The sequence below is a fragment of the Eubalaena glacialis genome, chromosome 10 (assembly GCF_028564815.1).
Source record: "Eubalaena glacialis isolate mEubGla1 chromosome 10, mEubGla1.1.hap2.+ XY, whole genome shotgun sequence".
NCBI lineage: Eukaryota > Metazoa > Chordata > Mammalia > Artiodactyla > Balaenidae > Eubalaena > Eubalaena glacialis.
In genome coordinates this window covers 23,885,892-23,909,704 of record NC_083725.1, presented here as the reverse complement: position 1 = coordinate 23,909,704, position 23,813 = coordinate 23,885,892, and the positions used below count along the sequence as shown (strand labels likewise).

Genomic DNA, 23,813 nt, shown 5'->3' with positions numbered 1-23,813 from the left:
ATATACAGATATATATATATAGTTTTCATGTTCTTTTCCACTATGGTTTGTCACAGGATGCTGAATATAGTTCCCTGTGCTATACCGTAGGACCTTGTTGTTTATCCATCTTATATATAATAATTTGTCTCTGCTAACCCCAAGCTCCCAATCCTTCCTTCCCCCACCATTCCCTTGGCAATTACAAGTCTGTTCTCTATATCTGTAAATATGTTTTTGTTTTGTAGATATGTTGATTTGCATCATATTTTAGATTCCACATATAAGTGATATCATATAGTATTTATCTTTCTCTTTCTGACTTACTTCGCTTAATATGATAATCTCTAGGTCCATCCATGTTGCTGCAAATGGCATTATTTCATTCTTTTTTATGGCTGAGTAGTATTCCATTGTATATATGTGCCACATCTTCTTTATCCATTCATCTGTCCATGGACATTTAGGTTGCTTCCATGTCTTGACTGTTGTAAATAGTGCTGCTGTGAACATAGGGGTGGCTGTGTCTTTTCAAATTACAGTTTTCTCTGGGGATATGCCCAGGAGTGGGATTGGTGGATCATATGGCAACTCTATTTTTAGTTTTTTGAGGAACCTCCACACTTCTCTCCATAGTAGCTGCACCAATTTACATTCCCACCAACAGTGCACGAGGGTTCCCTTTTCTCCACACCCTCTCCAGCATTTGTTATTTGGAGACTTTTCAATGATAGCCATTGTGACTGGTGTGAGGTGGTACCACATTGTATCAATAGTTTCGATTTGCATTTCTCTAACAGTATTAAATGTTAGTCATCCAAAACACACCTTCACAGAAACATCTAGAATAATGTTTGACCAAATACTTAGGTACCATGGCCTAGGGAAATTGACATACAGAATTAACCATCACAACACATATCAGCTGGATTCACCTAGAAATAAACTATAATGGAGAAAAGAGTTTGTTCTCAACAATGTCAAGATTCTTCTGAGCTCTTAGATACAGGCCAGGTAGAATGTACAGTTGACCCTTGGACAACATCGGTTTGAACTGTTGTGGGTCCACTTACACTTGGATTTTTTTCACTAAATGCTTCCTACAGCACTGCACAATCCACAGTTGGTTGAATCTATGGACGTGGAACCTCGGATATGGAGGACCGACTGTAAAATTATTGTGGTTTTTGACTGGGTGTGGGGGAGTTCCTAACCTTGCATTGTTCAAGGATCAACTGTATAAAAGGCAAGAACAGCAATGCCCATTTAGGAATGCCTCCCAGACGACAGGACCTATACCTGTTTTGTTTATTACAGCATCCTAGGGTCTAATCCAGTGCCTGCTGTGCACAACTTATGTTCTATCTGTATCTGTTAACTGATGGAATTAGAAGATATACAAGACCTTTTTGTAATGGGAACCACAGCTGGGAGAAATAAGCTTTACTGAAGTAATATTCCATAAGTCAGGAAGGTGGGACCTGGTTTTATTCATTCTTAGAAGCTGAATTTTTAAAAATACCTTTTCTTTACTCTGTTAAAATAAACATAACATAAAATTTACCATCTTAGCTATTTTAAAGTGTACAGTTTAGTGGTATAAAATACATTCACCTTGTTATGCAACCATTACCACCATCCATCCCAGAACTCTTTTCATCTTGTAAATCTGAAGCTTGTACCTATTAAAAAATAACTCCCCATCTCCCCTCCCCACAGCCCCTGGCAACCATAATTATACTTTCTGTCTTTATGATTTTGGCTAGTCTAAGATCCTTCTATAAGTGGAATAGTATAGTATTTGTCTTTTTTTGTGACTGACATTTCACTTAGCATAATGTCCTCAAGTTTCATACATGCTGTGGCATTTATCAGAATTTCCTTCCTTTTTAAGGCTGAAAAATGTTCTGTTGCATAAATATACCACATTTTAGTAATCCACCCATCAGTTGATGGACACTGGTTGCTCCCATATTTTAGCAACTGTGAATAATGCTGCTATGAACATGGGTGTACAAATATCTCTTCAAGACCCTGCTTTCAATTCTTTTTGGTATGTACCCAGAAGTGGAATTGCTGGGTCATATGGTAATTCTGTTTTTAATTTTTTGAGGAACCTCCACACTGTTTTCCATAATTGCTGCACCATTTTACACTCCCACCAACAATGTACAAGGGTTCCAGTTCTCCACTCCCTCACCAATACTTGTTGTTTTCTATACTTTAATAGTAGTCATCCTAATGAGTGTGAGGTGGTATCTCATTGTAGTTTTGATTTGCATTCTCCTAATGATTGGTGACTTTGAGCATCTTTTCATGTGTTTATTGGCCATTGGTATATCTTCTTTGAAGAAATATCTATTTAAGTCCTTTGCCCATTTTTGAATTGGGTTTTTTCTTGTTGTTGTTGAGTTTTATTAGTTCTCTATATATTCTGGATATTAATCCCTTATCAAATATATGATTTGCAAATATTTTCTCCCATTCTGTGGGTTGTCTTTTTTACTCTGTGGATAGTGTCTTTTGATGCACAAAATTGTTTTGTTTTCATGAATACCATTGGTCTATTGTTTCATTTGTTATCCATGCTTTTGATGTCATATGCAAGAAATCATTACCAGTGTTGCCAAACTTTTGTCTATGTTTTATTCCAGTAGTTTGTTTTAGAACTTACATTTAGGTCCTTGATCCATTTTGAGTTAATTTTTGTATATGGTGTTAGGTAAGGGTCCAATTTCATTCTTTTGCATGTGGATATCCAATTTTCCCAGCACCATTTGTTGAAAAGACTGCCCTTCCCCCATTGAATGATCTTGGCCCCCCTGTCAAACATCATTTGACTGTAGATGCAAGAGTTTATTTCTGTGCTGTATTCTATTCCACTGGTCTATATGTCTGTCTTTATGCCAATATCACACTGTTTTGATTACTGTAGCTTCATAGTAAGTTTTTTCTTTTAATTGAAGTAAAGTTGATTTTGTAGTAACGTTTGAAATCAGGAAATGTGAGTCCTTCAGTTTTGTCCTTTTTCAGGATTATTTTGGCTATTCAAGGTTCCTTGAGAGTCCATATCAATTTTAGGATGGGTTTTTCTATTTTTGAAAAACAAAGTCATTAGGATTTCAATAGGGATTGCAGTGAATCTGTAGCTTACTTTGGGTAATATTGACGTTTTAACAATTTAAAGTCTTTCAGTTCATGAACATGGGATGTGTTTCCACTTATTTATGTTTTTAAAAAATTTCTTTCAGCAATATTTTGTAGTTTTCATTGTACAAGTTTTTCACCTTCTTAGTTAATTCGTAAGTATTTTATTCTTTTTAATGCTATTGTAAATGTAATTATTTTTGTAATTTACTTTACAGATTGTTCATTGTTTGTGTATAGATATGCAACCAATTTTTGTGTGTTGACTTTGTATTCTGCTACTTTGCTGAATTCATTTATTAGTTCTAACAGCTTTTTTTGTGTGTGGAGTCTTTAGGATTTTCTATGTACAAGATTATATCATCTGCAAACATAATTTTACTTCTTCCTTTGCAACTTGAATGCCTTTTATTTATTTTCATTTCTTGTCTAATTGCTCTGGCTAGAACTTTCAGTACTATGTTGAATAGAAATGGTGAAATCAGGCCTCCTTGCCTTGCTCCTGATCTTAGAGGAAAAGCTTTCAGTCTTTCACCATTGAACATTATGTTTGCTGTGGGTTTTTCATATACAACTTTTATTATGTGGAGGTAGTTTTTCTATTCCTATTTTCTTGAATGTTTTTATCATTAAAGCGTGTTAAGTTTTGTCAAATGATTTTTCTGCATCAATTGAATGATCATGTAGGGTTTTTCCCTCGTTTTGTTGATGTAGTATATTACATTGATTGATTTTCATATGTTGAATGATCCTTAAATTCAAGGAATAAATCCCACTTGGTCATGATGGGATTATAATACTCCTAATATGCTGCTGAAATTTGTTTGCTAGTATTTTATTGAGGACTTTTGCATCAATATTCATTAGGGATATTGGTCTGTAGTTTTATTTTCTTCTATTGTCTTTGTCTGGCTTTGGTATGAGGGTTATGCTGGCCTCATAAGACTGAGTTAGGAAGTATTCCTTCCTCTGTAATTTTTTGGAAAAATTTGAGAAGGATTGGTATTAGTTGTTTATTTTAATGTTTTGGTAGAATCACAAGTGAAGCCATCAGGTCCAGGGCTTTTTTTGGTTGGGAGATTTTTTTTTTTATTACTGATTCAATCTCATTACTAAATATAAGTCTACTCAGATTGTCTATTTCTTAGTCTCAGATTTAGTCTTGGTAGGTTTTCTGTTTCTAGAAATTTGTTCATTTCATCTAAGTTATCAAATGTGTTGGCAAACAATTGTTTATGGTACTGTCTTATAGTCCTTTTTATTTCTGTGGGATCAGTAGTAATGTCCCCACTTCCATTTCTTATTTTAGTCCTTTGAGTCTTCTCTCTTTTTCTCTTAGTCCATCTAGCTAAAGGTTTGTCAATTTTGTTGATCTTTTCAAAGAACCAAATTTTGGTTTCATTGATTTTTCTTTTTTTTTTAACATCTTTATTGGAGTATAATTGCTTTACAATGTTGTGTTAGTTTCTGCTGTATAACATAGTGAATCAGCTATATGTATACATATATCCCCATATCCCCCTCGCCTTGCGTATCCTTCCCACCCTCCCTATCCCACCCCTCTAGGTGGTCACAAAGCACCAAGTTGATCTCCCTGTGCTATGTGGCTGCTTCCCACTAGCTACCTATTTTACATTTGGTAGTGTATATATGTCCACACCACTCTCTCACTTTGTCCCAGCTTACCCTTCCCCCTCCCCGTGTCCTCAACTCCATTCTCTATGTCTGCATCTTTACTCCTGTCCTGCCCCTGGGTTCATCAGAACCATTTTATTTTTTTGATTCCATATATATGTAAGCATACGGTATCTGTTTTTCTCTTTCTGACTTCACTCTGTATGACAGACTCTAGGTCCATCCACCTCACTACAAATAACTCAATTTCGTTTCTTTTTATGACTGAGTAATATTCCACTGCATATATGTGCCCCATCTTCTTTATCCATTCATCTGTCGATGGACACTTAGATTGCTTCCATGTCCTGACTACTGTAAATAGAGCTGCAATGAACATTGTGGTACATAACTCTTTTTGAATTATGGTTTTCTCAGGGTATATGCCCAGTAGTGGGATTGCTGGGTCGTATGGTAGTTCTGTTTTTAGTTTTTTAAGGAACCTCCATACTGTTCTCTATAGTGGCTGTATCAATTTACATTCCCACCAACAGTGCAAGAGGGTTCTCTTTTCTCCACACCCTCTCCAGCATTTATTGTTTGTAGATTTTTTGATGATGGCCATTCTGACCAGTGTGAGGTGATACCTCATTGTAGTTTTGATTTGCATTTCTCTAATGATTAGTCATGTTGAGCATCTTTTCATGTGTTTGTTGGCAATCTGTATATCTTCTTTGGAGAAATGTCTATTTAGGTCTTCTGCCCATTTTTGGGTTGGGTTGTTTGTTTTTTTTCATATTGAGCTGCATGAGGTGCTTGTGTATTTTGGAGATTAATCCTTTGTCAGTTGCTTCGTTTGCAAATATTTTCTCCCATTCTGAGGGTTGTCTTTTCGTCTTATGGTTTCCTTTGCTGTGCAAAAGCTTTTAAGTTTCATTAGGTTCCATTTGTTTATGTTTGTTTTTATTTCCCTTTCTCTAGGAGGTGGGTCAAAAAGGATCTTGCTGTGATTTATGTCAGAGTGTTCTGCCTATGTTTTTCTCTAAGAGTTTTATAGTGTCTGGCCTTACATTTAGGCCTTTAGTCCATTTTTAGTTTATTTTTGTGTATAGTGTTAGGAAGTGTTCTAATTTCAAAAATATGGAACGCTTCACGAATTTGCGTGTCATCCTCACGCAGGAGCCATGCTAATCTTCTCTGTATCGTTCCAATTTTAGTATATATGCTGCCGAATTGAGCCACTCTGTTTTTCTACTCTCTATTTTATCTACCTCTACTCATGTTTATTTTCTTCCTTCTGCTAGCTTTGGGTTTAGTTTGTTCTTCTTTTTCTCATTCCTTAAGTTGTAGAGTTAGGTTGTTGATTTGAGTTCTTTCTTGTTATAGCTATAAATTTCCACCTTCACATCATGTTTGCTGTGTCATGTAAGTTTTGGTATATTTTCACTTTTACACATCTCTACGTAGTTTCTAATTTTCCTTGTGATTTCTTCTTTGATCTGTTGATTGTTTAAAAGTGTGTTGTTTAGTTTCCACAGTATTGTGAATTTTTCAGCTTTATGTGTTTTTTTTTTTTCTAACTTCATCCTGTTGTGGTCAGAGAAGATATCTGTCATAACTTTGTATGATATCATTTTTTAAGTCTATTGAGACTTAGTTTGTGTCCTAACATATGGTCTATCTGGAAAATGTTCCATGTGCACTTGAGAAAAATGTATATGCTGTTGTCATTGGATGGAATGTTCAGTATATTCTTGTTAGATCTAGTTGGTTTATTGGGAGTGAGGCATTGAAGTCTCTATTATTGTAGAACTCTCTATTTCTCCCTTCAAATTCTGCTCATTTTTGCTTCATGTATTTTGATAGTCTGTCATTGGGTGTGCAAATGTTTATAATTGTTGTATCTTCTTGCTCTACTGAGCCTTTTATTAATATATAATGTCTTTCTTTGTCTTTTGTAACCTTATATGATTTAATGTCTACTTTGTCTGATATTAGTATAGCCAGTCCTGCTCTCTTTTGGTTACTATTTGCATGGAATATGTTTTTCCATCCTTCCCATTTCAACCTATTTGTGTTTTGGGGTTTCAGATGAGACTCTTGTAGACAGCATATAGCTGGGTCATGTGTTTTTATCCATTCTACCAATCTCTGTCTTTGTTGATAATAAGGGACTTACTTCTGTCACTGTGCTGTTTGTTTTCTATATGCCCTATAGCCATTTTTTCCCTCATTTCGTGCATTACTGTCTTCTTTTGTGTTCTGTTGATTTTTGTAGTGAAATGTTTAAATTCCTTCTTAATTTCCTTTTGTGTATACTCTATAAACTATTTTATTTGTGGTTATCATGGAGATTACATTTAATTTCCTAAAGTTATAACATTCTAATTTGAATTTATTACAGCTTAATTTCAATAACATACAAAAACTGTTCTTTTACAGCTCTGTCCCCACCCCTTTTGGTTATTGTTATCACAAAATTACATCTGTATACATTGTATGCCGAAAAACATAAATAATTCTTTTAAATGTACTGGCCTCCTAAATTATGCAGAAAACAAAATTTGGAGTTACAAACCAAAGTTACAGTAATACTAGCTATTACACGAATAATTGTTGTTTTCTTTAAATGTATTAGTCTCTTAAATCATGTAGAAGACAAAAAGTACAGTTACAAACCATTGTTACAATGATACTAGCTTCTACAACTGCCCATGTAGTTGCCTTTAATGAGATCTTTATTTCTCCATATGGCTTCAGTTTACTGTCTAGTGTTCTTTCATTTCACTCCACAGGACTCTCTTGAGCATTTCTTGTAGGGAAGGTCTAGTGGTCATGAACTCCTTCAGCTTTTTTTAATCTGGGAATGCCTTGATTTCTCCTTCACTCTAAAGGACAGTTTTGCCAGATATAAGATTCTTGGTTGACAGTTTTTTTCTTTGAGCACTTTGAATAAATCTGCCCACAGTCTTCTGGCCTCCAAACTTTTTGATGAGAAATCTGCAGATAATCTTATTGAGGATCCCCTTGTATGTGACTATTCACTTACCTTGCTGCTTTCCAGATTTCCCCTTTGTCTTTTGAAAGTTTGATTATAATGAGACTGTGTGGGTCTCTTTGACTTCATCTTACTTGGAATTCATTGAGCTTTTTGGATGTTTATATTCATGTCTTTTATCAAATTTGGGAAATTTTAAGTCATTATTTCTTCAGATATTCTCTCTGCCCCTTTCTCTTTCTCTTCTTTTACTGGGATTCCCACAATGTGTATGTTGGTCCTCTTGATGGTGTCATGTCACACTTTTCTTTAATCTTCTTTCTTTCTGTTCTTCAGCCTTGATAATTTCCATTGTCTTATCTTCAAGTTCACTGATTCTTCCTTCTGCCTGCTCAGATCTGCCTTTGAACCTCTCTAGTGAATTTTTCACTTCAGTTATTGTACTTTTCAGCTCCAGAATTTCTTTTTGGTTTCTTTTTGTGTTTCCTATGTCTTTATTGATGTTTTCATTTTGTTCACACATTATTTTCTTGACTTTCTCCACATCTTCCTTTAGTTCTTTGAGCATCTTTAAGATGGTTGTTTTAAAGTCTTTGTCTAGTATATCTGCCATTAGGTCTTTTTCAAGGACAGTTTCTGTTGATTTTTTTCCCCTTTGTTTGAATGGGCCTTGTGATTTTGTATTAAACACTGGACATTTTAATCTAATGATGTGGTAACTCTGGAAACTCTCAGATTCTCCCCCTCCCCCAGGGTTTGATGTTTTTTGTTGTCATTTTTTGACTGTTATAAGCTGTCTCTGTGCCAAGGATCAGCCTGAGTTGTAAACTTAATGTCTTCTCAGGTCTTTTCTGAGCCTTTCCCTGAGCATGCACAGTCACTTTTAAATTTTCTCTGTATATTCAGCTGTTTTTGAATGTCCTAGTCTTTAGGTTCAGGCTCCCAAAAGAGGAAAAGCAAAAAATGATGGGCGGGGGAAAGCGCACTGGCCCTTTAAATCTTCTGGCATTCACTTCAACCTGAAGGGGGAGGGATATGAACCAATGAGGGGAGGTGCAACAGCAATGGCTTCACCCTCTTTGTCTGCACCTATGTGGTCAGCAGTCAGAGCACAGGTCCCCGGTATTTGGGGGACAGGGTCCTTTTGCCCACTCTAGCTCCCACAAGTTGTGTGCAAGCTGCACAGCCTCTTGCCATGTGTCTGGGAGTGGGGATGGGTAACTGCTAATGAGTCAGGAGCTGAAGTTGGCTGCAATTGACTGCAATTTGCCTCCAAGCCTTCTGCCAGAAGTTGCAAGCCTTCAACAGACTCCAGAGTTCCAAAATAGCTACATCAGGTTGATTCTGCCATTGTAGTTGTTGTCTGGGTGGAGAGACAGATTCCTGGTGCTTCCTCCTCCACCATCTTCCCAGAATCCTCCCTTCAGAAGCTGCATTCTGACGGGGTAAGTCAAAGCTTCAAAAGAACCTGGCCAGATTCTTTGAAACTGCCTTAAAGTAACAAAAGTATTGCTGAAAGTGAACTTCCACACACTCTGCTATTGAATGCACTGCGTGGATTTCCCTGCACACACTCAGGTATTCTCATATACGAGATAAAAAGAGTATGCCACGAAGCTTTGCTGTGACCTTCCAGGCCTCCTCACTGAGCGAATGATGAGAGCCTTAGTCCTTAAGCAAAGAGCCCTGGTTCCAATTTGACCTGATTCTCAGCTTCCCACACTGTCCATCTGCTGCTAATGTGGCTCCTTATTGCCTGTCCTGGGAAGGGCTTCTCCCTCTGTGCAGGACCATAGCTCTGCTCCTCCCCAGAGGAGGGACTATTACAACCTTCTTTTGGATGATGGACTAACTTTCTGAGTGAAATGCAAGCTGAAAGTAGTGCCCTCCCCTCATGCCCCCTATGTACTTACCTTTGACCTGGTCGGAGTCCAACACACTATAGTGTCGTTCTATGGTTAAACGTCTTTATTCTGCTCCCCAATGACACTGTACAAAGGCTGTGTCCTCCAGCATCATCTCCTAATAAAGCACAAGCCCATGTCCCAGTAATTCTCCAAAGAGCACCAATCTCACAGCACCTATGTAAACAACTGCTCAACACAGTTAAAAAAGATTTTTTCAATCAGAAAAGAAAAACATGCTCATTAGAAGAAATGTGAGAAATACATAAAAGGAGAAAAAGGGTATCACTATTTATTTCACCACTGTTAACAGTTGAAATACTGTATTAAGTTTAAAGATTCAGAAAAATATGGAGTAATTAAGTCACTCCCTAAAATATCACATGTTAATATTTTGTCATAAAAAGTTTGCAGGGACCTTTAATTTTATAAAAGAAATGGAAGATGGCAAATAAAGTTGAGGTGGCTTTTTTCCTTCCCAGGTCATGTTCCCGGCCCTCCCCAGAGGTAACTACTCTCATGGGGGCAGGGGAGGGGTGGGGAGGGAGGACAGAAGGAGAAAGGTAAGCACAGGCGTCCTACACAGACAGCCAACGAGGAAGCCAAGCTTTGGGCAGCCTCTCGGCAGCCCGCTCAGCCAAGTCTGCTCCAAAAGGAGCCCAGGTACCTTGACACTGGGCTCAGGGTGTCCATCCTGAAGGCCAGGCCTTGAGTCAAAGCGTGGAGTTCCATTTCCCATTTAGCAGTGCTTACGGTTGTTTCCCAGAGCTTGGGATACAAGCCATTTGGGGAACAAAAGGGTGATTTGGGTCAGGGCTCGGACCACCAGGGAGCTCCCGAGCTGGCTCTGCTCCTGGTTCAAGGGTAGCTCGCATCCAGGACCCATGCCAGGTCTCTGTGGGGTGGTTTCCATGGGCCTCAATAGGCCCACATCAGAATTCCAGAGCAGAGACGCGATCCCCCGAGCAGAAAGTGACCTTCTGAACAGAGCGTGTCCACTTCTGTGTGGGCGTTCCCACGTCTTCCCCCATCCCCTGCCGCATGGACGCTCCTCCCTGACTCCATCACCTTGCTCCCTGATGGGGGGCGCACCTGGGAGCCTGGTCTCTCCTGTAGGCATCAGAGGGGAGGGGCGTTGCCTGGAAACCTGGTGGCGCCTGCTCCTTCTTAGAGGAAACAGACTGTGAGGGACCATGGGGCCACCACATTCTTTTTCTGGGCCGTCTTGTCCGGCTCCAATTTGTGACGCTTCCACTTATGAAATAGGGCAGAGCAGCCCCCGCACTCGGCCTCCGCGGAGCGCCGTGGTGAGTGGCTCAGCACTGCCTTTGCCAAATGCCCGGTGTTTTGAAAAAAATCAAGTTCCTTGTAGCTGGCAGCTGGTATATTATCCCCCGGGGAGGGTGTCAAAAGGCCACATTTCTTAGTATGGAATTATCCTCTAATTAAAATTTAAACCAGTTTAGTGAGAAAGACACCTGAAGCCTCAGACTCTCCAAAGCTTAAGAACCCATATTTTACTCCAGACCATGTGACTTGCCCAGGATCATGAGATGAATAAAAGTCACAATGTCTATGGGGCGGCCAATGAATTCCTTTACATTTTGGTCTTTTCAAGTGAAAAACTGAAATGTAAAATATATTACTATTAAAATGTATCTTTTTCATGGATGAGGCACTAAAGATTGCTTATATGAAAAACAGTATTTTTATAATAATTTTAGATAGCACTGTACTGTTTTCAAATTAAATACACGTAATCCATTTACTTGTTTTGATTTTCAGCCTCTGCTGCCTGCTTATAATAGAAGGGAACTCCCTGGCAGCCCCTAGTTTAATCTCCAATATCCTGTCCTTTGTGGACCTGCTTCTGGAGCTGCTCTTCTTTTCCAAAAGAGAAGAGAGCTTTCTTTCACAGCTCTGAAGCATAGTTTCCAGGGGTAGTAGATTGAACCATGTGAAACTGCCATTTTTGTAAGTCAGAAACAGTGGGTTACTGGTAACTTCATATGGTCCAACCTAATATTGTGGTCTAAATGAAATCTGTGAGCAAAAATGCATGCCATTCACTAAAAGTTCACCTTGTTTGAATCCTCCTTTGATGGATTTCAAGAAAGTGAAAACTGTTCCAAATGCTTTAAAAGTATTAGCTCTTTTAGTCCCCTCCCCCACCCTTAAACTCATGAAATGTAGCCCTCTTATTTGCTACTTTTCACAAATGAGGAAACCAAGGCCCAGCAGATTCAATAAATTAATTGCCTTCTCTCACCAGTTAGGATGTGACCAAGCCAGCTTTGGGCCTGGGCAGCCTGGGTCTAAAGCTTGTGCCTTTTGCTCTTCTAGAATGTCTTCTCACCGAAGGAAACCGGAGAGTGGAGAGCTAATGGGAGTGGGCAGAGGCAAGGAGAAATAATTTGCATGAATGTCCAGAGGGGTTTGGATATTTTCAGCTGAAGAAAAGGTAAATTCTCAATAGGAAATGTAAGAGCTCCTAGTTAGAGCTCTAGAGACTGGGCAGTGGCAGGACTCGTTTATAGAACAGCAATGTCATCAAGGGCCAAATCGCCTCTATCTTTACGTTCAGTCATCCTCCACACATGGGCTTGTTTGCTAGGCTGATTCTCCTCATGGGCCCCAAATGGCTGCAGTGGTTCTGGGCTTCATATATCAACAACAATATCCAGGCAGAAGGAGGGAATCAACCCTGTCTTATGTCCCATTTTAAGACTGAGGAAACCTTCCCAGGGTCCTCAGAAGATTTCTCACATCTCATGGTCTCACGGCCACGCTTAAACCAATGATTTAGCAAAGGGAATGAGACAGCCATATTGGGTTAGACGAAACTAAGGTGCCCCCTTGGGGCTGGAGAGGGCCCTGGACTGCTCTGAAGGTCAAGGCACTCAGAGGAGGGGGAAACAAAACTGGGTTCTGTTAGATGGAGGGAGGTGGGGGGTGGCTGCCACAGGTGTGTTCAGAGTTGGGCGGTAGAAAATGGGGCCAAAAGTTTGGAATCGGCTAGAGGTGGAGCCAGAATAAGGACTAGTGTGAGTAAATGAGGAAAGCTTAGGCAATTCAAACAGCCTTGAGTATTTATGACCAATTTTATTGGATTGGTAGGTATGTGATAAGTGCTGTGCAGAGGAATAGAGTAGCACAGTAATTCTCCAATGTTTGGTATGTATTTATTCCTTAATAAAATAATAATCCCATTATAAGACAAGGACATTTCTTAAGCTATACTTTAAACTATATTTTCCAAAACAAAATTTAGTTGTTTTACATTTTTTACAAATCTCTTTAATGTCTGAGTTAATAAAAGACAGCTCTCATATCTGCTTCTGCATTCAATCTGTTGTGTTGTGTTGGTTGAAGTATATGAAGAAAATCTAGCTTCATACAGATAAACAAGAAAGGGAGGCGCATTTTAATAGTTTTTTCAGATAATTATGGGTATTCTTTGATGCTACACCAAAACTCGACAAGTGATAGCATTTAAAGGTTACTTACAATGTGGAATCAGAAACTAAACTAATGAAACTTTTATAACATCTTTTTTTTAAATTTAATTTTATTTATTTTTTTATACAGCAGGTTCTTATTAGTTATCCACTTTATACATATTAGTGTATATATGTCAATCCCAGTCTCCCAATTCATCACACCATACCATCTTAATGGTTACATTAAAATCCATCAGTCTATTTGACACTTTGAATGGATATTTTACTCATGAATATTTTTGTAACTTCACACATTTTTTTCATTTGGAAAATATTGGTTTACTGAGTTATGCAGATCTTCTCAATGTTGACATACCTCAAACAATACAAAATAATTCATTAATGTCATCACATAACATATAAAGAAAGTATCCGGAAGCTGTCAAACATATGGTGGTGAATTCAAGTTTTACAGTATTCTAATTTTCCCCTAAACGTTCAGTCTTATCGTTGGCAAGAAAAAAAGTGTCAATGTTTTCCTTGAAATAAAGGGCTCACTCTTTATTTCCAACACAATGTCAACCAAATACCCAAGTCTGAATAATCATGATTTGTCCTCCTGCTGTTCTTTCAAGTAAAAATGGTGTTCCATGACAAAAGTAGCTTGCTCAGATCACAAATGAAGCAGTTGACAGGAGCTTTTCTTTGAGACAAACGCCATACTTCACTTTGCAACACAAGTGCTCCTCATTTTGTTGGGGAGAAATACGAAAACGATGTGTATTCAAGGAGTTGAGGTCTGATGAGATTAACAAGTTTTACAGGTTTATCAAGGACTTTCCTAAGTGAAACTGTTTTGTTTTGTTTTTTAACTGCGTGGTGAAGAATACAAAGACAGTACAATTTAATGCCACTGCCTCGATTCGTGCTAAGGTGCCAGTAGTTTTACTCACCTTGGCTTTTGTGTCATCTGTGCAAATGTCAACAGACTTGTTCCAGGATAAACCATGAGCCTCAAAAAAGGTATTCAACGTTTCGTGTTTCTTGCCAAGCAACAAGTTTGTTGTCAGAAAAGTTCTTCAGCTCTTTGTGTTTGTTGCCACGTGTTCCCATGAAAGATCTTCAGTGTTTATTAGCTGGGGCTGATAATGGATTAAAACATGCAAAACAGCAAACCCAGCCACATCTATAGATTTGTCCCATTGATAAAGCAAAAATACAATTTCTGCACATGAGAATTCATTTATCACATCGGTAGCCCAAACTTTAATATAACTAGTTGCTGTGTCATTGGAAAGTGGCACTACCACGATTTCTCTATGGACTTCATTCTGCAGGCATTCAGCATTGTCAACTGTAAACCTTCTGTAAGCCTTTCAGCTATGGTGTGCACTTCTTCAGCCAACACAGTAAGATAACTTACCTTGTAGGTTGTTTTGGAGGTTTTCTCATTTCTAATGTGAAAATCTGTAACAAATAACTTTTCACTTTTAAAGAGCTCATCACACCTACATTTAAAATGTTCAATTCCTTTTTCTGTAAATGCTGAATGACTGGTCTCCAAGTGATACTACAACTTAATTGGCATCATAATACTCTTTCCTTTAATTAATAAACTTTATTTTTTAGAGCGATTTTAGGTCCACAGCAAACTTGAGCAGAAATTATAGAGAGTTCCTATATACACCACATCCACACACACTCAACCTCCTCCACTATCTACATCTTGAACTAGAGTGGATGTGCGTTACAACCAATGAACCTATGTAGACACATCATTATCACCCAAGGTCCATAATTTACATTAGGGTTTACTCTTGGTGCTGTACATCGCATGGATCTTGATAAATGTAAATGACATGCATCCACCATTGTAGTAACATACAGAATAGTTTCTCTGTCCTAAAAATCCTCTGTGCTCTGCTAATTCATTCCTCTGCTCCCCTTCACTCCTGGCAACCACTGATCTTTTTACTGTCTCCATAGTTTTGCCTTTTCCAGAATGTCATATAGTTGGAATCATACAGTTTGTAGACTTTTCAGACTGGCTTCTTTCACTTAGTAATATGCATTTAAGTTTCCTCCATGTCTTTTCATGACTTGACAGCTCATTTCTTTTTAGCCCTGAACAATACTCCATTGTCTGGGTGTACCACAGTTTGTTTATCCAGTCCCCTACTGAAGGACATCTTGGTTGCTTCCAAGTTTTGGCACTTATGAATAAAGCTGCTATAAACATCCATGTGAAGGTTTTCATGTGGACATAAGTTTTCAATCCATTAGGATAAATACCAAGGGGTGCCACTGTTGGATTATGTGGTAAGAGTATGTTTAGTTTTATAAGAAACTGCCAAACTGTCCTCCAAAGTGGCTGTACCATGTTGCATTTCCACCAGCAGTGAACGGGAGTTCCTGTTGCTCAACGTCTTTGCCAGCATTTGGTGTCTTTTGGATTTTGGCCATTATAACAGGTTTATAGTGGTAACTCGCTGTTGTTTTAATTTGTAATTCCCTAATAACATATGATGTTGCACATCTTTTTATGTGCTTACTTGCCATCTGTGTATCTTCTTTAGTGGAGGTGTCTGTTCAGGTCTTTTGCCCATTTTTAAATCGGGTTGTTTGTTTTCTTATTGTTGAGTGTTAAGAGTTCTTTGTATATTTTGGAGAACAGTCCTTTATCAGATGTGTCATTTGTATATATTTTCTTTTAGTTTGTGGCTTGTCTTATTCTCTTAACAGTGTCTTTCACAGAGCAGAAGTTTTTAACTTTAATGAAGTCCAGCTTATCAATTACTTCTTTCATAAATCATGTCTTTGGTGTTGTCTCTAAAAAGTCATCACCATACCCAAGGTCATTGGGTTTTCTCCTATGGTATGTCTACAAGTTTTACAGTTTTGTATGATACATTTAGGACTATGCTCCATTATGAGTTAATTTTTGTGAAGGGTGTGAGGTCTGTATCTAGATTTTTTTTTTTTTTTTTTTTTTTTTTTGCATGTGGGTGTCCATTTGTTCCAGCACCATTTGTTGAAGAGACTATATTTGCTTCATTGTAATGCCTTGCTTCTTCACCAGACCAGTTGACCATATTTATGCGAGTCTGCTTCTGGGCTGCTGTTCTATGCTATTGATTTATTTGCTTATTCTTTCACCAATAATCACACTGTCTTGAATACTGAAGCTTTATAGTAAAACTTAAAATAATGTAATGTCAGTCTGACTTTGTTGTTCTTCTTCAATATTGAGTTGGCTCTTCTGGGACTTTTGTCTCTCTATATAAACTTTAGAATCAGTTTGTCAATATCCATAAAATAACTTGCTGGAACTTTGATTGGGGTTGCACTGAATCTGTAGATCAAATTGGGAAGATATCTTGACAACATTGAGTTTTCCTATCCATGAACACAGAATATCTCTCTGTTTTTTTCTAGTTCATTTTTGATATCTTTCATCAGAGTTTTGTAGTTTTCCTCAAATAGATCTTGAATATATTTTGTTAGATTTATACCTAAAATTTTATTTTTGGGGTGCTAATGTAAATGGTAATGTGCTTTAATTTCAAATTCCACTTGCTCGTTGTTGGTATGTAGGAAAGCACTTGGCTTTTGTACAGTTACCCTGTATTCTGCAACCTTACTATAATCACTTATTAGTTCCAGGAGTTTTTTGTTGATTCTTTCACATTGTTTATGTAGACGATCATGTCATCTGTGAACAAAGACACTTTAATTTCTTCCTTCTCAATCTGCATACCTTTTATTTTCCATTTCTTGTCTTATTGCTTAGCTAGGATTTCCAGTATGATGTTTAAAAAGCAGTGATAAGAGGTGATGTCTTTGCCTTATTCCTGATCTTAGTGGGAAAGCTTTGAGTTTCTCACCATCAAGTATGATGTTAGTTAGCTGTAGGTTCTTTGTAGATATTTTTTTATCAAGCCAAGGCAGTTCCCCTCTATTCCTAGTTTACTGAGAGTTTTTTTTTTTTATCATGAATGGGAATGGATTTTGTTAAATGCTTTGTGCATTTATTGATATGATCTTGTGATTTTTCTTTTTTAGCCATGTGATGGTTTTGGTATTAGGGTAATTCTGGCCTCATAGAATACATTAGGAAATATTTCCTCTGCTTCTGTCCTCTGAAAGAGATTGTAAGCAATTAGTATAATTTATTCCTTAAATGTGTGGTAGAATTCACCAGTGAACCCATCTGGACCTGGTGCTTTCTGTTTTGGAAGATCATTAATTATTGATTTGATTTCCTTAATAGACATAGGCCTATCAGGTGGCCTATTTCTTCTGCGTGAGTTTTGGCAGATTGTGTCTTTCAAGGAATTGGTCCATTTCATCTAGATTATCAAATTTGTAGGCACAGAGTTATTCATAATATTCCTTTATTATTTTTAATGTCCATGAAATCTTTAGTAATGTCTCTTTTCTTTCAGTTATTAATAATTTGTCCTCACTTTTTTTCTTAGTTAGCCTGGCAAGAAGTTTATCCACTTTATTGATCTTTCCAAAGAACCAGCTTTAGGTTTTATTGATTTTCTCTCTTGATTTCCTGTTTTGAATTTCATTAATTTCTGTTCTAATTTTTATTATTTCTTTTCTTCTGCTTACCTTGGATTTAATTTGCTCTTCTTTTTCTAGTTTCCTAAAAGAGAAGCTTAAATGACTGGTTTTAGAAATCTCTTCTAATATATGTGTTCAATGCTATAATGTTCCCTTTAAGCACTGCTTTCACGGTATATTAAAATTTTAATGTTTTATTTTTTATTTAGTTCAAAATTTAAAATTTTCTCTTGAGATTTCTTCTTTGACCCGTGTGTTGTTTCAACTCCAAGAGTTTGGGGATTTTTTCATCTATCTTCCTGCTACTGATTTCTAGCTTAATTCCACTGTGGTCTGAGAGTACACATTGTATGATTTCTGTTCTTTTAAATTTGTTAAGGTGTGTTTTATGGCCCAGAATGTGGTTTATCTTGCTGAATGTTTCATGTGAACGTGAGAAAAATGTGTAACTTGCTGTTGTTGGGTGAAGCAGTCTATGGATGTCAGTTATATCCAGTTGATTGATGGTGCTGAGTTCAACTGTATCCTTAGTGATTTTCTCCCAGCTGGAGTCCATTTCTGACAAAGGAGTGTTATATTATGCATATAAGCATACATAACTGAATACATTTTGGTACTGTTATTTTGAACAAACTGTCATCTGTTAGATCAATTAAGAAAAATAAAGTTTTAATTGTGCTTTCACTTATTCCTTCTCCAATGCTCTTCTTTATCTAAATCTGAGTTTTTGATCTATATCAATTTCCTTCTACATTAAGAACTTCTTTTAACATTTCTTGCAAGGCAGGTCTACTGGAAACAAATTTCCCCAATTTTTATCTGAGGAAGTCTTTATTTCTCTCTTACTTTTGAAGGATAATTTCACAGGGTACAGTATTCTTGGTTGGTGGGTTTTCTTTTCTCTCAACACTTTAATATTTTACTCCACTCTCTTCTGTTTGCATGGTTCCTGAGGTGAAGCCAGATGTAATTCTTATTTTTGTTCCTCTATAGGTAAGCTTATCTTGTACCTTCTTTCAAGATTTTTTCTTTATCTTTGGTTTTCTGCAGTTTGAATATGATATGCCTACGTGTAGTTTGGGGGCATTTATTCCGCTTGGTGTTCTCTGAGCTTCCTGGTTTGTGTTTTGGTGTCTGACGTTAATTTGAAGTAATTCTCAGTCATTATTACTTCAAATATTGGTTCTGTTCCTTTCTTTCTTCTCCTTCTGGCATTCCCACGATACATACATATGTTATGCCTTTTGTAGTTGTCTCACAGTTCTTGGATATTCTGTTTTTTTCAGTCTTTTTTCTCTTTGTTGTTCATTTTTGGAAGTTTCTATTGTAATATCCTCAAGTGTAGAGATTCTTTCCTAGCCGTGTCTAGTCTACTAAAGAGCCTATCAATGGCATCCTGCACGTCTATTACAGCGGTTTTGATCTTGGGCTTTTTTTTTTTTTTTTTAGAATTTTCATCTCTCTTTTTACATTATCCACCATGTCTTGCATGTTGTCTGCTTTTTCCATTAAAGTTCCTAGCATTTTAATCACAGTTTAAAAAAATTCTTGGTAATTCCAACATTCCTCCCATATCTGACTCTGGTTCTGGTCCCTTCAAACTGTGTTTTTTGCGTTTTAGTACACATTGTAATTTTTTGTTGAAAGGTGGACATGATGTACTGAATAAAAGGTATCGCGGTAAACAGGGCTTTAGTAAAGGAACGGTAAGTGTGGCGGCGGGGTAGCATTCTATAGCCCTATGATTAGGTCTCAGTCTTTTGAGCCTCTGTGAACAACCCCGGTGCTTCTCAGTTCCTCTCCTTGTCTTTGGTGGGAGAGGATGGGTAGAGGGGGCTGGAGTTGGAAGTTTTTCTTCCCCATGTGGAAAGCTAGAGGGGGCTGCAGTCGGGTATTTCCCTTCCCCACGGTCAGCTAGGCTCTGATAAAGCCCTAGCAGGTTAGGCTCTGGATAAATAGTTTCTCCCAAGGGCAGACCATGTTAAGAAGAACAGAATTCTCTGGGTTTGTCAAAATGGTTACTTTTCCCTTCCCCCTGGTGGAAGCACAAGGGAATTTTTTCTGATATTCCCTGTGAGCTCCTAGAGGTAAAACTCACAAAATCGTGGGGACCCCCTACGACTGGATCCTCCTGCAGTTTTTAACTCTGACTGTCCCCTCTGAGTCTCCAGCAATTCATCAATTACAGTTCAGGTTTCCCTACTTGGGCACTGGTTCCCACGGAGTTTTCTGCCAGGGGGTTTCAGATCTGGTAAATTGTGATTCTCTCCATTTACCTGTTTGTCTCTTTAAATTTCTGGACAGCCGTTTGCCCTGTGACTTCACTGCTCTGACGACAGATCTAAGAAGAGTTGTTGATTTTTCAGTTTGTTCAGCTTTGCTCTTGTTGTTAGGATGGCGTGATCACTTCTAAGATCCTGCTGGACCAAAAACCAGAAGTCACTCACCGTAATACTTTCAGAAATAATAATGAATTATTAACATGTATACAACCAAGTAAAAGGTAATATTCACCATATTTTTATTTCTTATTCACAATTTCACCCTTTTTCTTTGAAAGTTCCTCCCTTCTGAGCCAGAGAAATGACTATATGTAGATGGTGAAGCTGTGGGCTGAGAAAGTAACCATTCACCTTTAAAAATAAGAAAGATATATTATAAATAAATTTTATTTTAGAATAAAATTTTATTAAATTTCAAAATAGTTTTACAAAATGTTTAAAATTTTAGAAAAGTTTTTAATATTTAAAAACATGATTGCAATATAGCCAATATTTTACAGTAACTATAAATGGAGTCTAACCTTTAAAAGTTATGAATCACTACATTGTTCACCTGTAACTTTTGTAATATTGTACATTAATTATACTTCGATTTTTAAAAATCTCAAAAAAAAAATGATTGCAAATCAAGACAACAAAATGTGCTTACTTCGTTTCCACGTAGGCTGGAGACAAACTTCAGGATTTCAAAATAACAATTGTTTTGACAATAATGAGATTAAAGACATTATAGCAAGTATAACTGAAGTAGTAAGAGCTCAGCAAAAGTACTGAGAACAAACTTAGTTAATGTCTGAAAATGCATATATTTATATCCTAAGTATACTTTCTTGGAAAATTCTGGAAAACGTTCCTGAGCAAATGAGAGCAAAAGGCAAATAATGTTGTAATATTATTATAAGAATAGCTTCAACCTTGAAAACTTCCTGAAAGGGTCTTGCAATCTCACAGGGGTCCCCAGACCACATTCTGAGAACTGCTGGATTAGCACAAAGGTCTGGAGATGGACAAACAGGGTCAAACACAGCTCCTGGCCTGAATATCAGTGAAGGTGGGATGTCTTGACCAGGTGTTTTCACTCTGGTGCTTATGGTGGAAACAGTGGCTATTGTAGGTGCTCCTCTGAAGTGTTGAGACATTTTAAGTTAAAGGAGAAAAGACAGTGTAAGCTGGAAGAGACGGCACCCACTCTGGCATCCAAAGTCTGCAATTTTAATTCATCACTTTTCAACTACCTTGGCCTTCTTCATCTATAAAATGAAAGCTTTAGACTAGATGCCTGATCTCAAAAATCCCTTGCTGTTCTAACCATTTCTAATGAATTAATATGCTGAAAGCATAGTGATTTTTATACTCCCAGCACTGCAGAGTTGTATCAGTTCACAAGAGGGCATGAAAATATGGCCTTAGCAATTTCTACAGACATACAATCATCCACACCAGTGGCGTCCTCGGAACAGATAACAGCGCTGCTGGCCTGCTTCCTGAGTGCTTGGCCTGGAGACTTGATGAGATCAAACTCCAGTTTTACCAAAAATATCTCCACTATTTGGCTTGAAGAAAAAAAGCATAAACAAAAACCTTGATTTGACTAAAATACCAGCAAAGAGGGACACCATCTGTGACCTTGCTGAGGAATTTTGAAACTGAGTGGCTAAGAGAGAAATTTGCAAGAGAGCTGTAGTATTAACTTACTGTTCTCAAGGCTGCCTAGGAAACTTACCAAGGAAAAAAAAAAAAAAAAAAAGCAACGATTACTAGGCTGGAACACTTCAGGTGGGTCCCGCCTAAGAGCCCAACTGGGGAAAAAAAATGTATAAATTATAGCCAATTGGAGGAAAATATAATGAAAGAAAAGACAGACATTTCAATTGTCCCACAAAAAGATAAAATAGCTAGAAATAAACTTACCAATCAATGTACAGTTTCTACAAAGAAAATTTTTAAATTTACTTTTGGACACAAAGGAAAAGCTGACCAAGTAAAAAGTGTACTGTTCTTAGCTGGGAAGACTCAATATCATAAAGATATCAAGTCTCTATAAATTTAACATAATTCCAATAAAATTTTTAAATGAATTTTTAAATTCGAGGAGTCTAAACCTTGTATAAAAGACAGAGAAAAACAAATACCATTATGATTTCACCTATATGTGGCATCTAAAAAGCAAAACAAATGAACAAACAGAAGCAGAGTAATAGATACAGGGAGCAAACAGGTGGTTGCCAGAGGGGAAGGGGGAGGAAAGAAATCAATGAGGGTTCAAACTTCAGTTACAAAGTAAAGGAGTGAAGGGTATGAAGTGTACAGTGTGGGGAATATAGCCAACAACTATGTGATATCTTTGTGTGGTGACAGATGGTAACTAGACTTCTGGTGATCATTTGAAATGTATAGAAATATTGAATCACTATGTTGTACAACAGGAACTAACATAGTGTCATAGGTCAATTACACATCAAAACAAACAGACTCATAGAAAAAGAGATCAGATTTCTGGCTACTAGTTGGGGGAGGGGAAATTGGATGAAGGCAGTCAAAAGTACAGACTTCCAGTTATAAGATAAATAAGTACTAGGGGTGTAATGAAACACATGATAAATATAATTAGCACTGCTGTATGTTATATATGAAAGTCATTAGGAAAGTAAATCTTAAGAGTTCTCATCACAAGGAAAAAATTTTTTTCTTTTATTTTGTATCTATATGAGATGATAGATGTTCACTAAAATTACTGTGGTCATCATTGCATGATGTATATGAGTCGAATCATTATGCTGTACATAAATATACAGCTGCATGTCAATTACATCCCAATAAAACTGGAAGGAAAAAACAAGATTTGCCACTAACATTTTGAAAAACAAGTAATTAAGGGGGATTGGACCAATTAGATATTTTTTAATGTTGTAAATTTCAATAAATAAATTGTTATACACAAATCAGTAGAAAGGATGAGAAAGTTTAGAAACAGACCCAAATACATATAGGAAGGTATAGTATAATATAATATGTATAATATGGTGAAGATGGCATTAAAATCAATGGGGAAAATACAGAGTATTCAATAAATGGCCTTGGAACTACTGGGTAAACAAATGGACAAATTCCAAAGGGGCTACATATTTAAATACAGAAAAGCAAGCTGTAAAAGCAGATGAGAAAACATGACAGAATTTTTTCTAAGCTGAGAGTGGCTACAGCCCACCTCTTCACTCCAAGGAGGTCAGCCCACAGACGAGCCACAAGTCTTGTGAGCTACAAAAGCACACAGTGGTCCTGCCCTCACCTTCCAAGGTCAAAACAAGCAGTTGCATCTTTACATCTGTCCTCCAATCTCATGTGACCAAAATGTCTTCTGTGATCCACCCTGCAGGAAACATACATGACAGGGAATTGTGAAGCCCCCGGTTCAGCCTAATCAAGGTGACACATTTCAAAACCACCACCGTCGGATGACAAGCAATCAAAATTCTCTATTCCGGCATTGTTAGTGAAAACAAAATATTGTAAATAACGTTTATAGCTATCACAAAGGGTCTGGTTAAACAAATTATGGTAATCTAGAGATGGAAATACTGTACAGTCATAAAAAGAATGAAAAAACTCTTGATTTATTGACATGACACAATCTCTGAAATATTGTGTCAATTGAAAAAAGGAGTTGAAACCAGAGAGTTTATATACATATGTGTGTGTGTGCATATATATATATATATTTTTTGCTCGCATACGCATAAACTATCTCTGAATTGATATGCAAGAAAGTGTTGATTTTCATTGATTCCAGGGAGGAAAAATAGTGGCTGAGGGACAGGGATACCAAGGAGATATCCTTTCACACTCATTGAATTTTGAATCATATGAATTGACCTAT

General features: G+C 37.2%; 1 long non-coding RNA gene and 1 other non-coding gene across 2 annotated transcripts; both read right to left on the bottom strand.

Moving 5' to 3' along the window:
• Positions 1-5,874: 5,874 nt before the first annotated feature.
• On the bottom strand, positions 5,875-5,982 carry LOC133100206 (U6 spliceosomal RNA). The gene has a single exon (XR_009702444.1). It is a non-coding gene; the product is annotated as a U6 spliceosomal RNA (small nuclear RNA).
• A 12,465-nt stretch (positions 5,983-18,447) lies between these two features.
• LOC133099107 (uncharacterized) lies at positions 18,448-23,232 on the bottom strand. The gene is made up of 3 exons (XR_009702289.1): positions 23,145-23,232; positions 20,169-20,287; positions 18,448-20,074 (listed from the first exon to the last, which is right to left on the bottom strand). It is a non-coding gene; the product is annotated as an uncharacterized LOC133099107 (long non-coding RNA).
• Positions 23,233-23,813: the final 581 nt, after the last annotated feature.